Genomic DNA, 14,840 nt, shown 5'->3' with positions numbered 1-14,840 from the left:
TGAATCTCGTTTAAATTTTACCAGTTGTCCTAATTACTTTAATAGCTTTTTACCCACTCCTTTAGTCCAAAAATCCAATTTAAGATCGCTCATTGAATTTGATTTTCACTACTCTTTAGGCTCCTTTGAACTAGATGGTTCCTCAACCTTTTATTTCTTAGTGACATTTACATTTTTGAAGAGTGCACGTCATTCATTTTGTAGAATGTCTCTCAATTTAGGTTTTCAGGTTGTTACTTCATGATTAAATTCAGGTCATGATCTTTTAGCAAGAATATTAAGTAAGTGATGTATTCTTGTCAGTTTAGTAGGTGATGTTAACCTTGGCAAGGTTGATGTCCACTGGGTTTGTCCACTGAAATGTTACTATTTTTCCCTTTGTGATTAATAAGTAATTTTTACACAGATAAGTTGAGACAATGTATTTTTTTCCTCATCAAACTTTCATCATTTCAGTTTTAGTATTGATGGTAGTTTCTTGCTGGAATAAGTTATTTTTACAATTATTTGAAAATAGTGATCTTTCTAACTCCGTTATTTCTTTCACATTGTTTAGTTGGCTTTACACTGTGAGGAAAAGCTTTCTCTTTCCCTCTATTTGTTTGGAGTCAAGATTCTTATTCTGTTCAATAGGTTATCATCTAGTGTCCGAGATCTGGTTAGTGGGAACCCCTTCAAGTTAACCTATGTCACTTTTGACATGTCCCCATCATTTTTTGAACCCTTTCTTACTTTCTGGTACAGGATATTTGGGGTTCATTTTGGGTCTTTTCTGTGTTCCAGTACTGGATTCCATTTTCGTAGGGAGAATCTGGTTCTTTTGGTGAGGAACTGTTAACGTATACACCTACTTTTTTGTCCAATCTACATACAGCTTCATTAACAAAGACCAGATGTTGGGCAATAATCAGCCTCCTTATCTTCATTTATATCTAAGGATAAAGCAAAAAAAATCAAAATACCAGCAATTCATGGCCACTGACATACCTATTCAGAATACTATGCAAAGAAGTAGATGGCAAGTAAACGATACTGTTTTTTAACCTAAAAGTATGCTTGCTTGAGGAGAAAGATATTCACATGAGTTTTTGAAAATGTGTCACATTTCTTTGTGACTCTGAAAATGTAAGTAAAAATCATTTCTTTGATTTCAGATGGTTAGTTCAGGAGTCACAATTCAGTGATACATTCAGTATCTAGCATCTTTAATACCCTAAACCTATTTTTAATTATTTTTATTGAGGTAATATTTATACACAATAAAATAAATCCATTTTAGAGTACAGATTAATGGATTTTGGTAATTGTATACAGTTGATAACTGCCAGCACAGTCAAGGTACAGGACAGTTTCCTCACCTTAAAACGTTTTCTCATGCCCCTTTGTAGTCAGTCCCTTTATTGGACCTACAGACCCAGGCAATCACTGTAGTTTTCTTTCTAGAATTTTCTATAATAGGAATTATAGATATGTAGTCTTTCGGTTTTGACTTCTTTCACTTAGCACAATTTTAAAATATTCATTCCTGATTTTGTATATGATGTTTTGTTCCTTTTTGTTGCTGAGTAGGTCTCTGTAGCATGGATATGCCACTATTTGTTTATCCGTTCATTTTTTTAATAGACTTTGAATTGTTTCCAGATGTTGACTGTTAGGCTTATTCACATAGTCTTTGGGCATATATTTTCATTTCTCTGGGATAAATACCTAGAATTGGAATTACTAGGTAGTATTGTAATTGCATATTTAACCCTATGAAATACTATCATACGTTTTACCAAAGTGACTGAAATGTTTTGCATTTCTATCAGCAATGTATTGGGAGTTCCAACGTTCCACATTTTGACAACATTTTGAAACTTTAGCCATTCTGGTTGGTCTGTAGTAGGATCTCATTGTGATTTTAATTTTCATTTCCCTGATGACTAGTGATGTTGAGCATCTTTCTCTATACATACCCATGTGAAACATTGTAAAACCTTTAGCTGTTTTAAAAAAAATTATATTCTGTCTAAAACCCCTTGCCAGTTTTTTCTCTTAAAATTCATGGGTTTTTGTCCTGTTGAAGAAATCTTTGCCTAATCCAATATCAAACACAGGAAAATTGCATATTTTCTTCTAGAAGTTTAGTAATGTTAACTCTTACATTTTGATTTATGATCCATTTCTAGTTAATTTTTGTATATGGTGTGTGAGTTAAGTGTTGAGGCTTATTATATTCTGTAAGATAATCCAGTTCTAGCACCATTTGTTGAAAAGAGCTCCTCTCCCCCTCCAAATTGAATTACTTTGGCATCTTTAAGTCAGTTGATCATATACATGTAGGTGTATTTCTGAGCTCTGTCCTGTGCCATTAAACTGTATGTCTATCCTTACATCAATACCACAGTGTCTTGACTGCTGTATCTTTATATCTTGAAATCAAGTAGTATGAATCCCCTAACTTTGCTTTCTTTTTCAGACTTGCTTTGCTACTCTAGATCCTTGACCTTTTATATAAATTTTAAAATTAGCTTGTTCTTTAAAAAAAAAAAAAGCCCTTTAGAATTTTGATTAGGATTGCACTGAATCTATAGATCGGTTTGGAGATAACTGTCACATTAACAATATTGAGCCTTCCAGTTTATGATCATGGTTTATCTCCTCTTTATTCACATCATCTCTAATTTCTCTTAACTTTGTAGTGTCATTTCCCTTCAGCCTGAAGAATTTTCTTCAGCATTTCTAGTAGTACAGAGAGATAGTACTTTAAGTTGTTGAGAAAAGTTGTAAACTTATTTGGAAGCATCTTTTGGAAGTTTGTTTCTTTGCCATTCCCCAAAAAGTAGTAAAAGATAAAAGAATATATTACATGGATTATATAGTTTGAGATAACCAAAAGCTTAAGAAAGAATTGGAGGTCTTTTCTGGTTGAAGATCTCAGCCCATTCAGTATATCTTTTTTCTGCTTTGGGTGATGAGTCATTAGACCACAAAGTGTTGACGACTCGCTGCAGCTCCCTTTTCCTCTACCTCTCCCTACCACTCTCACAGCTCCCTTAAAAGGATGTTGGAAAATTGACATAAACTGGTGAGGCTACCAGAGAACATAGCAACTGGAGACAGACGGCCTACACTTTCTCCTGAAAGCCGTATACAGAATTAAGTTTTACGTTTTACATGCACATATGCACACATTCTTCATTTTGCCAGCGCTAGCAGTTAGAAAATAAACATTCTTTTCATGACAGTAAAAACGTAAAATAATAAATATGTGGGAAATATATGAATAAACAACAGAATTTTGAGATTCATTAAATTTTAAAATAAATGTAAAGCAGTTCCTAAAAGAGAAGACTGAATATTTTTAAGGATGTTACTTCTTCCTGAATTACTTTCTAAATATAATCCTATTCAGATCAAAACACGTCTTCTTTGGAGAGCTGGTGGTGGTGGGAACAGAATTGACTGAGTGATTTTAAATGCAGTCTGAAAGAATAAAGCTAGAATAACCAGGACATTTTGGAAAATATAAATAACAAGTGGGGTTTGCCTTCCCAAATACAAAGACTTTTTATAAATATGTAATAATTTTTAAAGTATGATACCGATGATGCTTTTTTTCAGTTTTCAGAGAGAGCATTTAAAAAACATAACGACTACTCCCTACCCCAGAGGTACAGAATCAAAAGCTCTGGGAGTATGTTCTAGGCATGTATGCTTTTAAGAAGCCCACAGTAGATTCTGATATGACAGAATCACCTCTGGCTATGAACCAACCAGTCTAGGTAGACCAATTCCTGAATCGTGAAGGAAGCAACTCGTAGGTGATATAAATTCCAGTTCTGATCTCAAGCTTTATTCCTATTTAGTTCTGGGCCAAGAACTTGTTTAATAAATAGGGATAATAAATGCAAAAGAACAGTGGCTTTTTATTTACAGAAGAGTATGTCACATCATTTTGTTGTTTTTTGCCACACCATACATAATGATTCTTTTTAGAATTCATGTATGAGGGAGGGGAAATGACATGAATTGTTTTAACTTCCTATCCTCTGACTATTGTATTAGCTTTTTTAGCTCTGTGTCATAGGAACTTTTTTGTTCTTGTTGACTAATTTTGGTGTACTTAAGTACAATGAGGGAGGATGAGCTGCATTTTGTTTATGCACCATTGCTATAAATTTTTAACTTGGTGAGATGCACTTGAAAAGAGTATATGGTTTTGTGGTATATTTTTCATCTTTGGTTATTATTTGGTTAGGATTATTTTAATCAAAACAACTATTTAACTGGTGAAATTATTTTAAAATAATTATTTAAACTCAGGGAATAATTATCTTAAGGGCATACAGTAAATGGAGAATCATTTGTTCAAAAAAAAAAAATCTAGTAAATCTCAGTAAGAACAAGAGTCAGTGACATATGAGCCATGACCCACTCCCACCCACTTCCCTGAGCTCAGTTTGAGGGACGCTCTACTCTGAACCGGAGGGGCAGACTGTGGGCCTCTTTTATACACTCTAGATTCTTGTTGCAGTAGCCTTCATGCAGGCAGGCGAGGTCAAAAGGCCTGTAAGGGCCCCCTTCCCTCACTCAGCCTTTACTGTGAGTGGAAGTCTACTCTAGGCACAGCAGGCTGAGAATAGTAGGCCCCAGTTGCTGGGCCAGGCCTCATTCATAACGCAGAAGTTCCATCCAGGAGGGGCAAGTCATCCGGCACCCCCACTCATAGAGCACAGATGTTACTCTGAGAGAATTGGGTCACTGTCGCAGCCCCCAGTTCCTGTGCAGAGTGGCACAAAGGTTCTTCCTAAGGGAGAGGCAGGCCTTAAAAACAGATAACTCTGTAGCTCTCCCAAGGAGACTGACTTTATTTGGAGCAGAGCTTGCGAAAAGATGTTGAAAATAATGAAGATCTTTGTGGTGAACAGTTAAAAGGAGACTGGTAGCTCCATGATACTAATAGCAACAAGTGAAATAGCAGACAAGTTAGAAGTTTAAAAGAGAGAACCAGGAAAAAGAGGAAGTGCCCTCCTGGGGTTGGAGCAAGCCTCAAATGCTGGCAACACCCTGCCCCTGCAATGAGGCTCCACTCTTATTGGATCAGACTGAATGCAATTTATGCCCCAGGGTGTGGCAAAAACAGTAGAACAGTTAGTAGAGACTAACAGCTGGGTTTGTGACACCGCTATAGGCAGATCAACCAGAAGCTTATAAAGGAGAGACCCAAGAAAAAAAACTGCCAAAGAGCTAAATTCATAGTTATTCCTGGTGGACAGAGAGACTGTGCATGCTCAAGATAGCATCCTCTGAGAAGTGCAATCAGAGGCTGCGCACTGCTGGGGAACTAGAGATAAAAAAAGACATTTTCTAATGAGAAAAGGGTCAGTCTATAACTATAAATGTATTGTCTTCTAACAACAGAGCCCCAAAATGCATGAAGCAAAATGCTACAGAATTGAAGGGGGGAATAGACAATTCAACAATAATAGTTGGACACATCAATAGCCCACTTTCAGTAATGGATAGAGCATCTAGGCAGAAGATCAACAAAGATGGAAGACTTGAACAACACTATGAATCAACTAAACTTAGCAGACATCTATAGAACACTCCACCCAATAAGAGCAAAATATTCATTCTTCTCAAGTGCACATGAAACACTTTCCAGGAGAGACCATGTGCTGGGACATAAAAAAAAATAAATTTTAAAGAATTGCAATTATACAAAGTATGTTTTCCAGTCACAGTGGAATGAAATTAGAAATCAGTTACAGAGGAAATGTGAGGAATTCACAAATATGTGGAAATCATACAAAGCATTTCTAAATAACCAACAGATCAAAGAAGAAATCACAAAGGAAATTAGAAAATAGTTTGAGATGGATAAAAACAAAACCAAAGCATACCAAAACTTAGGAGATATAGCTAGCAGTGCTTAAAAGGTAATTTATAGCTACAAATGCCTACATTAAATGAAAAAGATCTCAAATCAATACCCTAACTGTCCACCTTGGGTCTAGAAAAAGAAGAGCAAACTAAATCATAAATAAGCAGAAATAAGGACATGAGTAGAGCAGAAATAAATGAAATAGTAAAATAAAGAATGTCATCAAACCAAAAGTTGGTTCTATGAAAAGATCAATAAAATTGATAAATCTTTAGTGCTGAGCAAGATAAAAAGAAGATTCAAATTAGTAAATTACAAGCAATATAGGAGAGACCACTACTAACCTTACAACAATAAAAAGGATTATAAGGGGAATACTGTTGATAATATGTATGCAAAATATTAGATAATTTAGATGAAATCAGTGTAAATGCCTAGAAAGACACAAACTACCGAAACTGACTTGAGGAGAAACAGAAAATCTGATCAGACGTATGTTGCAGGTTGAATTGTGTCCCCCCAAAAAGATAATGTTGAAGTTCTAACTCCTGGTATCTGTGAACATGACCTTACTTGGAAATGGGGTCTTTGCAGATGTAATGAAGTCAAGATGGAGTTATACCGGATTCAAGTGGGCCCTAAATCCAATAACTGGTATCCTTATAAGGAGAGAGAGTTGGAAACACAGACACACACAACAGAGAAGAAGGGCATATAAAGATGGAGGAAAAAATTGGAGTTATGCTGTCACAAGCCAGGAAACAACAAGGACTGCTGGAAACCAGCAGAAGCTAGGAAGAGGCAAGGAAGGACTCTTCGCAGAGCCTTCAGAAGGAGCCTAGACTTCGAGACTCCAGAGCTTCGAGAGAGTACAGTTTGTGATAATATAGTAGCCCTAGGAAATTAATACGACCTAGAACAAGTAGAGATTGAATTAGCCATTTTAAAACTTTCAAAAAAGAAAAGCCTATGGCTAGATGTCTTCACTGGTGATTTCTACCAGATATTTTTAAAAGAATTAATACCATTTCTTCACAAACTTGTCTAAGATAAAGAAGGAAGATTTCCCCATTCTGTGAAACCAGTATTATTTGAAAATCAGAACCAGGCAAAGACACAAAAAAACAGAACTACAGACCAATATCACTAGTCCGTAAAACTACACACCAGTATCACCACCAAAAATCCTTAACACAATAATAGCATACCAAATCCAGCAACATATAAAAGCTATTATACACCATTATTAAGTGAGATTTATCTCAGGAATGCAAGGTTGGTTCAACACCCCAAAATCAATTAATGTAATGCAATGTATTAATAGAATAAATGGCAGGAATCACATGATCATCTCAATAGATGCCTCCCCAAAAAGCACTTGGCCAAATCCAGCACCTTTTCATCATGAAAACGCCCAACAAACTAGAATAGCAGGGAACTTCCTCTACTTGACCTACGAAACTACACAGCTAACATGGTACTTAATAATAAAAGACTGACAGTTTCTCCCTAAAATCAGGAACAGGACAAGGACGTCTACTCTCATCATTTCTCTATTCGGCGTTTTACAAGAGGTTCTATCTTTGCAAGTTAAGCAATAAAAAGAAACCAAAGTTATCCAGATTGTAAAAGAAATAGTAAAAGTATCTGTATTTGCAGATGACATGATACTGTGTATAGAAAATCCTAAGAAATCTACAAAACACTATTAGATTAATAAGCAAGTTCAGTAGAGTAGCAGAATACAGCATTTTAAAAGAACAGTTGTATTTCTATACATTAGCAATGAACAATTTAAACAGGAAATTAAGAAAATTCCATTTACAATAGCTTTAAAAAATAAAATATTAGGAATAAATGTAACAAAAAGTGGAAGACCCATATACTGTAAATGACAAAACACTGTTGAAAGAAATTAAAGAAGATCTAAATTAATGGAAAGACATCCCGTGTTCATGGATTGGAAGTCTCAATGTTATGAAAACGGCATTTTCTCCCAGATGATCTGTGCATTCCCTGTCAAGACCCTAGCCAGTTTCTTTGCAGAAATTGACAAGTTGATCCTAAAATTCATATGAAAATTCAGGAGACCCTGAATAGCCAAAACAATCATATAAAAGAATACATTGGCAGGACTCACACTTCCCAATTTCAAAACTTACTACAAAACTATAATGATCAACATAGTGTGTTACTGGCATAAGGACAGATGTATTGAGATCAATGGTATAGAACTGAGATCCAGAAGTAAAATTTATGGCCAGTGATTTTTCACAAAGGAAGTTGGACTCCTTCTTATACCATACAGAAAAATTTAGTTGAAATGGATTATAGATCCAAAAGTAAGTCCTAAAACGATAAAATTTTAAGAAAACATTGGAGTAAATCTTCACGACCATGGGTTAACCACTAGTTTTTTAGATACAATACCAAAAGCACAAATAACAAAGAAAAAATAGACAAATTGGAATTCATTAAAATTAAAACCTTTTTTTGTACTTCTAAACAGTAGCATCAATGAAGTGTTAAGAAAGCTTATGGACGGGAGAAAATATTTGCAAATTATATGTCTGATAATGGACTTGTATCCAGAATATATCAAGAATTCTTACAGCTCAACAATAAAAAGATAAATAGCCCAATTAAAAACTGGGCAAGGGCTTCCCTGGTGGCTCAGTGGTTGAGAGTCCGCCTGCCGATGCAGGGGACATGGGTTTGTGCCCCGATCCGGGAAGATCCCACGTGCTGCAGAGCGGCTAAGCCCGTGAGCCATGGCCGGCTGAGCCTGCGCGTCTGGAGCCTGTGCTCAGCAACGGGAGAGGCCACAACAGTGAGAGAGGCCTGCGTACCGCAAAAAAAAAAAAAAAAAAAAAAAAAACTGGGTAAACTGTATGAGTATACATTTCTCTGAAGGAGATATTTGACCAATAGCACACAAAAAGGTGCTTAACATCAGTAGTCATTAGGGAAATGCAAATCTAAATCATGAGATACCACTTCTCGTATATTAGGATGGTGTAATCAAAAAAATAACAAATGTTCATGAGTATGTAGAGAAATTGGAATCCTCATTGCTGTTGGGAATATAAAGTGGTGCAGCTACTTTGGAACATAGTTTGACACTTCCTCAAAACAGTAACATAGTTACCATATGATCCAGAAATTCCACTCCTAAGTATATATCCAAGAGAAATGAAAATATATATCCACAGAAAAACTTGTACACAGATATTAAAAGCACTGTTATTCATATCACAGTAGACAAAAAGTAGGAACAACCCCAAAAAGTTCGTCAGCTGATGAATGGATAAAATGTTGTATATCCTTAGAACGGAATGTTATTTGGCAGTAAAAAGGAAGTAAATACTGATATATGTTACAACTTGGATGAACCTTGCAAATATTATTCTAGGAAAAAGAACTGAGTCACCAAAAAACCAAGTATTGTATAATTCCAGTTATGTGAAATTTCCAGAATTAGTTAAGTCTTATAGAGACAGAAAATAATACAGTGGTTGACCAAGGTTGGGAGAATGAGGAGTGACTGTTACTGGGTGCAGGGTTCCCTTTTGGGATACAAAAATGTTCTAAAGTTAGATTATGGTGATGGTTCCACACTTATGTGAATATACTAAAAAAGCATTGACTTTACTTTAAATGGGTGAATTCTATGGTGTGTGTATTATATCTCAGTAAAACTGTTTAAAAACAAAATGAATAGATGTACTGTGATTATTAGGAACCAACTAAAAGTAAGCTGTATATTACAGAGTACAAGTTGATAAATTGGTGTTTGGTTCAATAAAGAATATGTAGCAACTGCCTTATTGAATGCTAGGTTAGTTGCCCTGTGTTGATTTAGGTTAGAAAGTAGCCTGAATGCTACATTAAACATAGTTTAAGTATAGATATTCTGTTCAAAGTCTGACCACACTGACTGAATGTAGGGCTAAAGACTTAAGTATAGTTGTGCCATGTAATGTCTGATTTTTGAAAATCAGTAAACAATGAAGTGGCATTAAAGTATAATGTAAATGAGGATTTTATCGAACTCTCTGTAATACCTGTTCCTGTTACATTTTAAATGTTAAATCTGTATCAAACTTAGATTATTTTTTGTGATTCATTTTTAAAAGTTACTTTCTTAATAATTTCTTTAATCCATAGAAGAGAATGTTGGCAAATACAACTATAATAGAGGTTTGTGTAATGATTCATAACATTTAAAATATTTTGTTTAAAAAATTTTAAACTAATTATGTGGCAAACTTAATATGTCTTACATGGAAATGTTAAGGGATCACTGTTTTAATTTGAGTGTGCGAGAGTTCTTCATAGTGAACTATTTACAATATATAATTGATGCTGAATGTGTCTTTGCAAAATGCATATTTTGATTGCACTGTTGACACAGTCCGGTGATGGGGAAATCATAGAAAACCAATTGCAGATATCATTGGGTGTATTTAAAATTTTTGAGGAAATCATTTGTGGATTGTAACATGCCTTCGGTATCTTGTTTACTTCCTTTTCATTGTGCCAAGGTATGTCCCATTTTCTTATTTAGAGCACTTTTAAGTTTTTCATGGTATAAGTAAATGCATGTGTTGATACATTGCAATGAAGAAAATTATATGCACTTGAACTCTTAAAAGATGTACTTTTTCTTCATACTCTTATGTTCTACCATCATAGTTTCCTATTTGTTCATTAGCTACAAGGGTGGAAGTAAGTGTAAAGCTTTGTCAGTCTAGTCCAGTGCTCCTGCAGTCTGAGAGCATATTCTGGGAGTCGTCTGGTGCAGCATTTTGAAACTTTGTGATTAGGACACACATTTTTATATTGCAAACTTATTTATTTATTTATTTATTTATTTAGCAAACATATATATATATAAAATTTTTACCCTTAAGATACTGAACTATTTAACTCTTATAATGCAGTGCATTGTTTTTCAGTTTTTTTCTTCTAGTGCTAGTTTTGACCTATTAATTTCACAACCCACTAAAGATTCGAAAGTTATCATTTATAAAATAGTACTCTAGGGACAGAATTAGGAATTCAGGTGCATTATTTTTGAGTTTTCCCTCCTAATGGCCCTTTTAAAATGTTTGTTTTGTGTCTAGAGAAAATATACTAGGAGGGCAAACATGATTCTCAAATGAGATTTGGTGTTTAAGATATCTTTTTATCTGAGTTGGGTTGTCTATAAACTGTTGCTGTAGTGTAATAAGAACCGATGTATTTGAATACTCAAAGAAATTTTCCCTTTAGTAATTATAGTTCAATTAGAGTTAACCTATAAATTTAAACAAAACTCATAATCAAAAAACATGGATAAAAACACCCAAGGCATATTTTTCTATTCAGTTTGTTTTTGTACTTTTGTGGAGATAAATATTATCCTGAAGTTTTAAAATATTTTAATTGTATTAAAATGATTTGTCTTATCTGTTACTAACATTTGTCTTTGATTTTGGATCTGTGCTTTTGATATTGAATGGGGAAAGATTTTTGTGCAAATATTTCACCAAATATTTTTGCAGGGACACTTAGTCGGTCTGGATGAACCAGCTTCGGGAGCTGGGCAAGAAGCTCTGCTTAAACGAGAGCAAGCAAAAATCATTCGATTCGAGAGACAAGCAGAAGAGTTCCTCAATGCAGTCTTTTGTAGAAAAGGTTGGTTCCAGTGAAGAATGACATTTAGCATCTGCTTGTCTTATCTTAGTCTCCTTAATTTCAATGTCATTTTAAAAAAGAATTACCTTTAAAAACATTTTTCTTTATAGTATATTTTATAATTCTCTATATTCCTTTGGTCAAGTTAAATTTGGAATAAGGTGAAGCAACCCCTCTCCCTCCTTTTTGCTCTGCAGTGATGGTGCCATGTAAGATTTAGTTAAATAATTCTTAAAATTGTTATTAAACTGTGAAAATTGTACGGTCTCAGTAGTTCTTTATTTTGTTAGACAAATTTTCTTACATAAATAGTCACTGTTGGGAGTTCCCTGGTGGCCTAGTGGTTAGGAATCCAGGCTTCCACTGCCGTGGCCCAGGTTCATTCCGTGATCAGGGAACTGAGATCCTGCAAGCCACACAGAGCAGCCAAAAAAAAAAAAAAAAGTCACTGTTTTAGCCACTGATAATCATAAAGCAAACTGTAAAATTTTAGTAATTCCTCTCTGAAATTTCATTTGGAGAAAAAAAATACAAAACTTAATCTGAAAATTAGATTTGCAAACTTTTTTTCTCCTTGAATACAGCCTTGTTTTACTAAAAAAATTTAAATTATTAAAATTAGAGAAATTCTTTCTAAATGAATTTGTATTCCTTAGTTATGCCGTCCCTCTAGTTCCAAGATGGAGGTTACTATGATAGGCTCTAACGAAGTTTTTTACAAACTTCTGATAATGCTGAATATCCTTATTTCATCTTCAGCAGACTCAGTGATTCCACTTTCTTTAATATTTCTTCACATGTTCTAGTTTACACCTCTCATTCCTTTGGAAATTCCCTTCTTCTTTCCGAAGTTTGAGGGGTGATTTTTGCCTATACACTAGTTAAAAGTCTGATAATGCAGATTCTAATCGGTTGGTTACACTTGGAGACCAGCTGAACTTTTGGTTAATGTGATCAATATTTTCAAAAGGGAGTATGAGGTGAAGTGACATGAAATTAAGGAATACATAAGATTTTTGTTTCCAGAGGCACTTTTTTTTCTTCTTCCATCAGATCCCCAGGTAAAATTAAATCTTTTAGTACTTCTCACTTCTCTTTTAATATCCTCTAGTACGCTCTCACCTAAAGCTCCCAGCCAAGGCCTCCATGCTCACAATACCATTTCCATAAAGTACCCTGATTCCAAAATTATGTTCAAAATGTTAGTTTTATGAACTTTTGATTATTTTATTAAAGTAACTCACATTTAACGTATAAATGACTGATAGATCAGTTATTTCAGTTTATTAACTAAATAAAATACTTTCCCAGCTTCTCTGCTACTCCTCTCCTTTAGGATGTTTATTGAGTCATGGGTCTAATGCTGCAGGAAAATGCATTATCTGAAAAGAGGAACTCCTCTTCCTAATTTACATGGAGGAAGCACTTGTCATCCAGTCTTTGCTTAGAGGGAGTTAATGAGGTTAATCACAAGCAGATAGATGAAGAGAAGTCTAACCTGCTTCTCTACTAGTCCCATCCCTTTGTCATGTAGGTATAACTTAGGTTAAAATTCTTGTAAATTTTCTTACTTAGAAATTTAGTTTGGGGCACATACCCTTTTGGAGAGGAATTCTTACCTTGGAATCAGTCTTGAGAGATGAGAATCCTCTGAAATTGTATGTAAAGTTAAGTTTGTATATTTGTCTGTCTACTGGCATATGATGCTCAGAAAAAGAACTATTGCTTTGCAGTTGGAAGTTTCCCCTTTATGTATTAATATTGTTATTTTTAGATATTTTATTAATCCTCTTGGAAATGTCTCAAAGATGGGCATTAGTAGTCTTCAAATTAATACCAAAAATGTTAAGTATCCAGAGATATAACAGGCAGTTTAATCTGAGGAGAATATTTTGTTTTTAATAAATAATTCAGGTATTTGGATTTAGTCCTTTGTTTCCAAGTATTGCAAATTGTATGTTTTAAATAATGGAGTATGAACAGGTAATATATAGCTAGGTAGAAACATTAGATGCAAATAAAAGTAGGCTTTTGTGGTATGGACTCTATAATAAATTCCAGTTTAAGAACAATAAACCTTCTACAGCTGTCATAATCATTTCTTTTCAGCTTGCTTTGTCAGTTGTCTCAGAAAATTTGACACTTTCCTAAAAGTTAGGTTTACATTTTAAAAACATAACAGGTGGCTATGATGTAGCATTCACATGTTTTTCTGTAGTTTTAACTTTGACCTGATTTGTTGTTTTTATTTGACTCAATTGTGCATGTTCCCCTAAGCATGGCTAGGTTTATAGATATTGTGTTTTAAGTAAATGAAAGAATGAAATGTGTTCAAGAAACTTTCAAAAGACGTAGAAATTCAGATGGCAGAGATGTCATCAATTCGTAAACATGAATTGTTTCTTGATTATATTAGTTATTCAATAAAGAGGCAAAATATGCTGCAGGCATTTAAAGCTCAAAGGTAGCAATTTATGGTCTTTATCCTAAAATCTCTGACTCTTTACAAGTCTCTGTAATATTTATTAATCTAGTTAAACACAGACATCTCATAAATTACTTCATTTTGCTTCCTATTTGGAAGCTTTCTTTATTATATATTATCCAACTTTTCAGAGGATACAAAGATACAATAACATTAAAACATTAAATTATATACAGTCATTCAGAGGATTGTATGCTGTGCAAGAAAAAAATGGATCTTAAATAGAAAGAAATATTGATAAGAAAACCCAGTGGGTAGAGAGATTGAAAAAAGCACTGTATGGCTAAAAATGTTTATTAAAACATTTAAGGAACCATTGTCAGTGATTGTAGTAACTTCTGAACCTTACCTAGTTGAATACCTTTATCCTTAAACCATCTAGCATGCTCATAGTCTCTATTTATAGAGAGGAAACTTAAGGTTAAAAATCCTTCTTAATAGAACAGAACTGTTATTATTGGTAGAGCAAACCTCGTTAAACTCCAGAGAATTAAATAAATATTCTGACTTTATGACTATCTTCTGATCCTGAATATTGTCCTTCAGAAAAAAAATTGTTCTTGGGAGTCCTGTGTGATTTTAATGTGTTTGTTTTTTGTGGTGATTTTAGATATTAATAGCTATTAGTCGGTTTTGCTGACTAAATCAAAGTTCCTTACAGCTCCAAAATATTATAGGTAAAGTAATTGACCTTCTATGGTTAATCTTTAAAAGAGCAAGGAAACTCAGGTTTTCTGAGACCCATCTTCTAAAGCCTAGGAAGTGTGGGAAGGAAGTGTAAAGGTCACGGTGGAGCATTTTGAT

At 34.2% G+C, this 14,840-nt stretch overlaps 1 protein-coding gene across 3 annotated transcripts in view; it reads left to right on the top strand.

Annotated features, from left to right (window-relative positions):
• Positions 1 to 14,840, top strand: part of LCOR (ligand dependent nuclear receptor corepressor) — a 126,457-nt gene that overhangs the window by 75,937 nt on the left and 35,680 nt on the right. For all 3 annotated transcript variants that reach the window (XM_082854529.1, XM_082854530.1, XM_082854531.1), the window contains exon 5: positions 11,419 to 11,551. The gene's annotated coding sequence lies outside the window, so the exon portion shown is untranslated. The remainder of the gene's footprint in view (positions 1 to 11,418; positions 11,552 to 14,840) is intronic.

This window comes from Leucopleurus acutus (genome assembly GCF_964270905.1).
Source record: "Leucopleurus acutus genome assembly, chromosome: 14".
Lineage (NCBI taxonomy): Eukaryota > Metazoa > Chordata > Mammalia > Artiodactyla > Delphinidae > Leucopleurus > Leucopleurus acutus.
Note: the sequence above shows the minus strand (reverse complement) of the source record. Positions and strands in the feature narration are given on the sequence as shown.